Source organism: Anas platyrhynchos, chromosome 36, assembly GCF_047663525.1.
Source record: "Anas platyrhynchos isolate ZD024472 breed Pekin duck chromosome 36, IASCAAS_PekinDuck_T2T, whole genome shotgun sequence".
NCBI classification, from domain to species: Eukaryota; Metazoa; Chordata; class Aves; order Anseriformes; family Anatidae; genus Anas; species Anas platyrhynchos.
The window spans coordinates 4,980,510-4,989,761 of NC_092624.1; positions in this window are offsets into that span (position 1 = coordinate 4,980,510).

Here is a 9,252-nt window from a genome sequence, read left to right on the forward strand (position 1 = left end):
AGAGGCAGAGGATTGTCTCCAACGGTCAGGGTGGAGCTTGAGTTCCCCCAGAAGACCCCGTGGCCCCGGAGCTGTTTCTCTTAGCGACCCTTCCTCTAGGACCTTGTTTGGAATGCTGCAAGCAACTTGGGCTTGCTGTGGCACTGAGGATGTTGCTTCTCCTTGCAGATGACGTCAAGGTCGAGCCGCTGAACTACTGCAGCTAGCACGAGCCACCTCCTTCCTGTTATATGTTGCCCCCTTAATTAATTTTCAGAGAGCATTGCATTAATAATAGAAAGGAATGTATTGAGTAAGCAACAGCAAGCAAAACAGCGCTGGGCGGCCGGGGAGTCTCGGCTCCGCCAACGGCGCGCACCTCACCCCCGCCAGGGTCCCTTTTTATATCTTGGTAATTCCGGGATTACGCAGCACGTCCTGGTATATTCTGCAACTGCGCGCACTGTTGCTAGGGGGTCGTCTCTGTCCCTCTGGTGGTCGTGAAGATGAAGGCCGTAGTCTTCCTCGGCGTTGTGGTTCAACTTCTTTTTTATTTGGTCATGTTGGCCCAGCGTGAGACAGGAAGGCAGGATGTTGATACGCTAGGTTAGCAACTGATCAGGAGATGGTTACATGAGCTTTGCAGCAGGGTCTTTGAACAAAAGAGGCAACTGAGATGCAGAAGGAGAGAAGGGGAGGGGGTTCTCTTTTTTGTTACATTAAGCAAAAGAATTTTCATAGTGTCTAGCCAAGCATTATCCAGCTCCTTACTTCAGCAGGGAGCTTTCGCAACTCCCGCTCCTCAAACGGAGCTCCTTGTTTTTATAATACAAAAGACAATGAACAAACATTTATTGTGTATTACACTTCCCAGCTCAAACTGGGACCCCCAGCCCCTTCCCATTATGAACTGGGACCCTTAACCCCTTCCCAGTATGAATTGGGCCCACCCCAGTACAAACTGGGACCCCCATAGCCTTCCCAGTATGAACTGGGCCCATTCCACTGCAAACTGGGAACTTCCCCAGTACAAACCAGGGCTCCCAGCTCCAACCCAGCTCAAACTGGGATTGTCCCCAGCTCAGACTGGGACCCGCAGCCCTTTCCCAGTATGAACTGGGCTCCCCAGCCTCATCCCAGTACAAACTGGGCCCATTCCCAGTACAAACTGAGACCCTCAGCCCTTTCCCAGTATGAATTGAGCCCATCCCAGTTCGAACTGGGCCCCCCAACCCCATCCCGGTACAAACTGGGCCCATTCCCAGTACAAACTGGGCGCCTTTCCCTTCGCCCCGCCCCCCGTTGCCAGGTAACCGCCGCCATGTTGTCCCCTCCCGCCGTTGCCAGGCAACCGACGCCATTTCGTCCTGCCCCACCGGGCTGCCCGCACTGCGCATGCGCGCTCGCCGGCCTCCCATTGGCTCCCGCCCCGCGTCTTCAAACGGTCCGGCGGGAGCGATGGCGGCGGAGGCTGCGGCCGGTGCGGGGGGGGTGGGGGGAATTTGAGGGGGGTCTGAGGGGATTTTTTGGGATTTTGGGGAAAATGGGGGTCTGGGGGGGCTCAGGGGGGTTTGGAGAAGGGGTGCGAGGCTCTGGGGGGCGTCTGGCGGTGAGGGGATGCGGGGTTGTGAGGGGAAAAAGGGCTGAGGGGGTGTTCGGTGAGGGGAGAGGGGCTGTGAGGGGACGTTTTGTGAGGGGAAAAGGGGCCTTTAGGGGAAAAAGGGGCTGTGAGGGGAAAAAAGGGGCTGTGAGGGGCATTTTGTGAGGGAACAGGCTGTGAGGGGACGTTTTGTGAGGAGATGAGGGGTTAAAGGACACTTTGTGAGGGGAAAAGGGGCTGTGAGGGGACAAATCCTGAGGCAATGGTGTGTGAGGGGACATTTTGTGAGGGGAAAAAGGGGCCGTGAGGGGAAAAAGGGGCTGTGAGGGGCATTTTGTGAGGAGATGAGGGGTTAAAGTACACTTCGTGAGGGGAGAGGGGGCTGTGAGGGGGTATTTTGTGAGGGAACAAGGAGCTGAGAGCGGAAAAGGGGCTGTGACATGGCTGACAAGAGAGGCTTCAGGTACAAAGGCCCTGGACCACCCTCCTGGTCTGTCCGTGCCAGCAGGGCACAGCCCAACTGCCTCCCTCCTGCACCAGCCTGTCTTTGATCTCTGCCACGCGATCCAAAGCCAGCAGTGCCTGTCCTCCCTCTGCACGGTCGCATATCCCAGCTCGACACGGATGTTTCTCTCTACTGGGAAGCTTCCAGCCCAGCTCAGCTGCCCCCCAGCTCTCCCACCTCCCTGCCCTCTCCCCAGCCCAGCCCAGTAGCCTAGGCTGGGCTGGTCCCACGGCAGTGCCCATCGCAGGCTGCTGCAGGGCTCTGGGCACTGCCACCACAGCTCCAGTTCCCATTCACTCCTGATCAACTCAGAATGGGTCTCAGACCAACATTTATTTGGTTAAAATACACAGAGATCCTGGCTCCTTGACTACAGAAATCCTGGGTCACACAGAAAGGGTGATACTCAGGCAGGAAGGAATGAAAAAGGGCATTTTTGTGTAGGCAACAATATCACAAGGGCAGAAAGGAAAATTGAAGAAACAAACGCCATATGGAAAGGCAAGATGGCCTGTCATGAATAATACTTGGAGCCATCTGCAGAAGAAGGCAGACAGTCTGTGGCCACTAATAAACACCCAATCAGCAGTTTCCATACTGTATCTTTGAGCTCCTGGTTCCTCATGCTGTAGATGAGAGGGTTCAGTGCTGGAGGCATCACTGAGTACAGAACTGCCACCACCAGGCCCAGGGATGGGAAGTAGGTGGAGGGAGGCTTCACGTAGGAAAAAAATCCAGTGCTGACAAAGTACCATGGAATGCCTGCCTCACAGTCATGTGAGGAAGGCACATGTCAAAAGGCTTTAAGCCATACATGCTCAAAGGGAATCCTCAGCACAGCCCTGAAAATCTGCAGACAGGAGAGCACAATGAAAACAAAACAACCAAATACTGAACAGACACCATCTTCCCTATGGTACTCTGATTCTGAGCAGGAGAGTTTGATAATCTGGGGAATTCCACAGCATTGCCTTGGCAGAGGGGCAGGGAAAATGTATTGGCAGTGTGCAGCAGAGCACGGAGAACCCCACTGCCCCAGGCAGCTGCTGCCATCTGGGCACAAGCTCTGCTGCCCAGGAGGGTCCCATAGTGCAGGGGCTTGCAGATGGCAACGTAGCGGTCTTAGGACATAACGATGAGAATAGAGAGCTCTGCTGATATCAAGAAGACAAAGAAAAAGGCCTGTGCAACACATCCTGCATAGGAGATGGCCCTGGAGTCCCAGAGGGAATTGGCCATGGCTTTGGGCAGAGTGGTGGAGATGCAGCCCAGGTCGAGGAGGGCGAGGTTGAGGAGGAAGAAGTACATGGGGGTGTGGAGGCGGTGGTCGCAGGCTATGGTGGTGAGGATGAGGCCGTTGCCCAGGAGGGCAGCCAGGTAGATGCCCAGGAAGAGCGCGAAGTGCAGGAGCTGCAGCTCCCGCGTGTCTGTGAATGCCAGCAGGAGGAGGAACTCGGTGATGGAGCTGCTGTTGGACATTTGATGTCTCTTGACCTTGAGGCTCATCTAAAAGGAAGAAAAAACAACATTTCTGTAGACATGATATATAAAGGAACTTTTCATCATTGTTGCAGAAATTCACTCAACTGCAGAATAGGGCTTGGTGTACTGTGTATGTTTCGTGTATTTTTTTTGTACTTGTCCTACACACCTGAGAAGTCCTTAAAGGTAGAAATCCTTGGTGTACTGCCCACCAAGTAAAATCTTGGGGGTCCTGCAAGGCAAAGGGACTGTCCCTCAGGGCAGTGTGCAGACAGAAGTTGTATCAATTAGTCCTGGTCTCAGCTGCCCCATGCAGGCACCTCGGGAGGTTGGTCACACTTAGGTGTTCCTCTGAATAGACCCTTAATGCTACTGAGAGCAGAGGAATCCAGGTTCAAAGTGCGCATCTCCAAACCCCTCACCCATCTCATCATATCTGAGGATCTCAGCACTCTGCTTTTCCCCAGGGACACACAGGGATCACAGCAGCTGCCCATATACAACCATTCAGCAGCATTTGTATGGCCTCAGGACTGACGTGTCTTCTCCATGGGGCTGTTAGATAACACAGAGCTGCTAGGGCAGAGTTGTGCCCTTCTGCATGGCAGCCTGCAGCCCAGCAGAAGCCCCACGTAGAGTCAAACGTCGTTAGATGTGATGTCCTGAACAGAGAGCCAGCTCATTTCCAGCCACACAATCACTTCCCAGAGGCCCAAAAGTTTGGAAGAAACATTGATGCTTTTTTCATGGACATACCTGAGCGACAGGAACATCATCAGTATTTGAGCTGCACCTGAATTCTCGTCCCCAAAACTGCAGTGAGTACAAAGCAGCTTATAAAATTTCAATGATATTACGGCTGGAGATCTACGCTCGATGAGAAAGGAGACCAGGGGATTGCTAAGGGGAAGGTGTCTGCACTGCAGGGATGGCAGGGAGGTGACCAAATCCCCCCTCCCATCTTGCTGCTGGGAGCAGCTCCCTCCCACCCTCTGACCATGGCTGTGCTGATTGCAGCTGTCCCTGCCTGCAGCTGGGTCTCTGTCCCCACGCCTCCTGCCTGCAGCTCACAGCCCCCATCCCACCTGCTGGGTGCTCAGCTCTGCCCTGCAGACACCTCCTGGCAGCAGGGCTCTGCCCAGGAGCAGCTCACTGGGGACACAACCTAGAGCGCAGGTTACACAGACCCTGCTGACACTGCACATGGCATGTGAGGTGGTGGAGCTTTCTATGGGCTGAGGGACAGCCAAGGGACATGGTGCGATTCTTGTAATTCTTGTTGTGAAGGCTTAGATGAAAAAGTCTGTACCCTAAAATAACAGCTTTAATTCTATTCTCACCGAGCCAAAGAACAGAAAACTGAAAGCAAAGAGTCTGGAAAGCTAAGAGTGAAGCAGTAATTCACAGACTTATTCCAGTTCTTGCAAAGTTCCCTTGCGTGCACCCTGGTTGTGCTGTGGAGCTGTGAGCAGGCTGCCCCAGGCAGCAGCCTCCCACCAGCAGCAGGACCCTGCCCTGCCGGGGGGACTCCTTCCACCCGCAGCTTCTCCCCGCAGCGCCCTGGGCAGCTCCCCGGGCAGGCTGAGTGCTGAGCCTGGCAGGCGGCAGAGGCCCTGCCCCGGCACACAGCCCCTGGGCCACAGCAGGGACCCTGCTCTGCACCACAGCCCTGGACACCCCTGCCTGCACCCCCGGCTTCTCCTGCCTCCACGAACTGCGGCTGCATTGCCCTCCAGCCAGAGACTTACCGGGTGCAGGGCTGGGAAGTCTTCTCCCGCAGGGAGCTCTGGGCATGCTGCCACTTCTGCCTGCCTTTAAGCACTGTGTCTCTGCAGGCAGTGCCCCCAGCCCTGCTGCGCTGTGCAGAGGAGCTGCTCCTGGGCAGAGCTGTCTCTGTGCAGCGCTGCCCGCTTGCCAGGAGCTCCCCTTGGGCCCAGGAGCCCGGCCCAGCTCAGCAGCAGAGGCCCAGCCCAAGGCCTCCCTTGCTCTGCCCCCCACCAGGCTCCCTGCACATGGCTCTGGGGCTGCAGAGGAACCTGCTGGGAAACTTCCTGAAGGGATCCCTGGGGTTCCCTCCCTCACCTGGCACACACACTTCTTGACAGAAGGATCATTTCTCATAATGAAAAAACAATTATCTGTAACAATCACCTCTTCTCATCCCAGTTGATAGTGGGACACACAGACATGGTCATGGAAGTAACTCCTTTAACCCCCTGCTTAAGGAAGGGATGCAGCAGCAACACTCAAGGTATCTCATGCTGGATTTTTTCCTGGGGCAGCTGGAATGGGGCTCATCTCTCTACCATGTCTGCCACAAACCCACAGTGTAATACATACACCATAGATGTTTGTTCATTGTCTTTTGTATTATAAAACAAAGAGTTTTGTTTGAGGAGCGGGAGTTGCAAAGGTTTCCTGCTGAAGTAAGGAGCTGTATAATGCTTAGCTAGACACTATGAAAATTCCATTGCTTAATGTAACAAAAAAGAGAATCCTCTCCCCTTCCCTCCTTCTGCATCTCAGTAGCCTCTTTTGTTCAGAAAACACAGCTGCAAAGTTCATGTAACCATGTTCTGATAAGTTGTTAAACTAGTGTATCAACACCCTGCCTTCCTGTCTCACGCTGGGCCAACATGACCAAATAAAGAAAGAAGTTGAACCACAACGCCGAGGAAGACTACGGCCTTCATCTTCACGACCACCAGAGGGACAGAGACGACCCCCTAGCAACAGTGCGCGCAGTCGCAGAGTACACCAAGATGTGCTGCGTAATCCTGAAATCACCAAGATATAAAAAGGGACCCTGGGGGGGTGGTAAGGTGCGCGCCGTTGGCAGAGCTGAGACTCCCCGGCCGCCCAGCGCTGTTTTGCTTGCTGTTGCTTACTCAATAAATTCCTTTCTATTATTAAAGCAATGCTCTCTGAAAATTAATTAAGAGGGAGCTTATAACAAATTTGGTGCCGTGACTCGGATGAAGGCAATCTGATTGAAAGACCTTCGGAGGGGGCGCCCCGCTGATTTCAGCGGCCTTCGCTAGGACTACTTTCATTCAAATCCTTCACCAACGAACCCTAAATTCGGCAGCAAGCAAATAAAGCCAGCAACCCCTAGTAATCTTTGTGCACGAAGACCGAACGAAGACTCAGGAGTGAGTAAGTATAGGCCGGTGATCCGTTCGGTTGGGGTTGGGTATCCTGGAGCGTAGCGTTGTGAGACGTCCAATTGCGGACGAAGCGAGTGCGGACCCCTCGGTAGTGCGGTTCCCACATCCCGCGAGGGACTGGGCCACGAAAAGGGGGAAGCGATTTGTGTGTGTGTGTGTGAAGGCGCTCCAGAAGATGGGACAGAAGAAGAGTAAGCCTTCTGGTCCCATGGGCGGGGTAACGACAGATGTTAGGTTACCCCCTATTCCTCCAGACAGTCCTTTAGGATTAATGATCAAAAATTGGGATGATTCCCCTTTTAGGCGGGGAAAAAGTAAAGTAAAAATGATACATTATTGCATTGAAATTTGGGGTGGTAAACAGATTCAAGACCACCTTTACTGGCCTGTATTTGGGTCCTTTGACGATTGGGTTTGCCAGGCCCTAAATATTTATGTGAACTCAAAGGAACCCTTTAGTTTAGAAGAGAGTGAGTATGCACATTTGTGGATCAGTTCAGAAACTCAGACCAAATTATACCCTCTAAAAGAAAAAGGAGGGGACGGGAGGCATAAGAAAAACCAAGAATTAGAGATCCCAGCCTCACCGCCTCCCTATGTTTCACCAACCCCACCTGCAGCCCCTCCGACTCCCGGGCCTCTTAATCCGCAGCCCCAGGGAGATGCTGACAGCGACTCTGACTCTAGTGTTCAGGGACCAATAACTAGGAGTCAGGCCAGAAGACAGCAGCTTAGAAACAAAGAAGGGTTGTATCCACTAAGGGAAATAGCAATGGGAGGACCACAACCCGGTATGGGATATGTGGCCATCCCTATGAACTCTGGAGATGTCCGAGATTTTAAGAAAGAAATGGGAAACCTATTGGAGGACCCCTTAGGGGTGGCAGAACGAGTAGATCAGTTCTTAGGGCCCAATATCTACACCTGGGAAGAAATGCAATCTATTTTAGGGATATTATTTACATCGGAAGAAAGAGGAATGATTAGAAAAGCTGGAATGCGAATTTGGGATCAGCAACACCAGCAAGGTCCTGCAGCAGATGTTAAATGGCCATTACAGAAACCCAATTGGGATAATCAAGACCCCATACATCGTGGCCACATGCAGGACCTTAGAACCATTATCATTCAGGGAATTAGGGAATCAGTCCCAAGAGGGCAAAACATTAATAAGGCCTTTAATGAGCAACAAAAGAAAGATGAAACTCCGACAGAATGGTTGGAGAGATTACGAAAAAGTTTGCAACTATACTCGGGATTAGATCCAGGAACCCCTGTGGGAGAGGCTTTGCTAAAAACTCAGTTTGTAGCGAAGTCTTGGATAGACATTAGGAAAAAATTAGAGAAAATAGAAGATTGGCAAGACCGAGGTCTAGACGAATTGCTACGGGAGGCACAGAAAGTGTATGTAAGGAGGGAGGATGAAAAGGAGAAGAAGCAAGCACGAATAATGATGGCCGTGATGCGGGAGGGGCAGAGAAGAGGCGAATACAGAAAAGATTTAAAGGTGGTTCGCCAAAAACTAGAGGGAGAAGGGAAAGTGACAGGAGGATTGAGGAATGTGACTTGTTTTTACTGCAATAAGAAAGGTCATAAGAAGAAGCAGTGTCGACTGAGAATGGAGGATGAGAAGATGTTTAAGGAAGACTAGGGGTGTCAGGGGCTCTATCTGCTGGGGACCCGAAAGAAAACTGAGCCCTTGATAAAGTTAAAAGTAGGTCCCCAGCGTGAGGAAATTGAGTTCCTCATAGATACAGGGGCTGAAAGATCTACAGTCCAAAATTTGCCTTTAGGATGTAAAATCTCAACAGAAAAGGTTCAAGTAATTGGAGCAAAAGGGGAACCCTTTGGGGTCCCTGTTATCAAAGAGGTGTTAATTGAATCGGACTCTAAATTAGGGGTGGGATCCTTACTCTTAGTGCCTGAGGCAGAATATAACTTGTTAGGGAGAGACTTAATAGTAGAATTAGGCATAAGTTTAGAGGTAGTAGATAAAGAGCTAAAAATTAGGTTGTGTCCTCTGAGAGCGGAGGACGAGCAAAGCATAAATCCTGAAGTCTGGTACACTCCAGAAAGTGTAGGAAAATTAAATATTAAACCCTTTAAGGTAACTATAACTAACCCAGGTGTACCAACGAGAATTAAACAATACCCCCTGTCTGAGGAAGACAGGCAAGGGTTAAAACCTGAAATTCAAAGGCTACTACAACAAGGGTTGCTAGAACCCTGTATGTCTCCGTTTAATACTCCAATATTACCAGTAAAAAAGAAAGATGACAATTATAGGTTGGTACATGATCTAAGAGAAATTAATAAGAGAACCGTGACCAGATTTCCTATCATGGCAAATCCCCATACCCTATTAGGTCAATTGCACCCAGATGATCAGTGGTATAGCGTAGTGGATTTAAAGGATGCATTTTGGGCATGTCCTCTGGAGGAAGGTAGTAGGGATTATTTTGCCTTTGAATGGGAAGACCCAGATACCCACCGAAAGCAGCAATTACGGTGGACTGTGC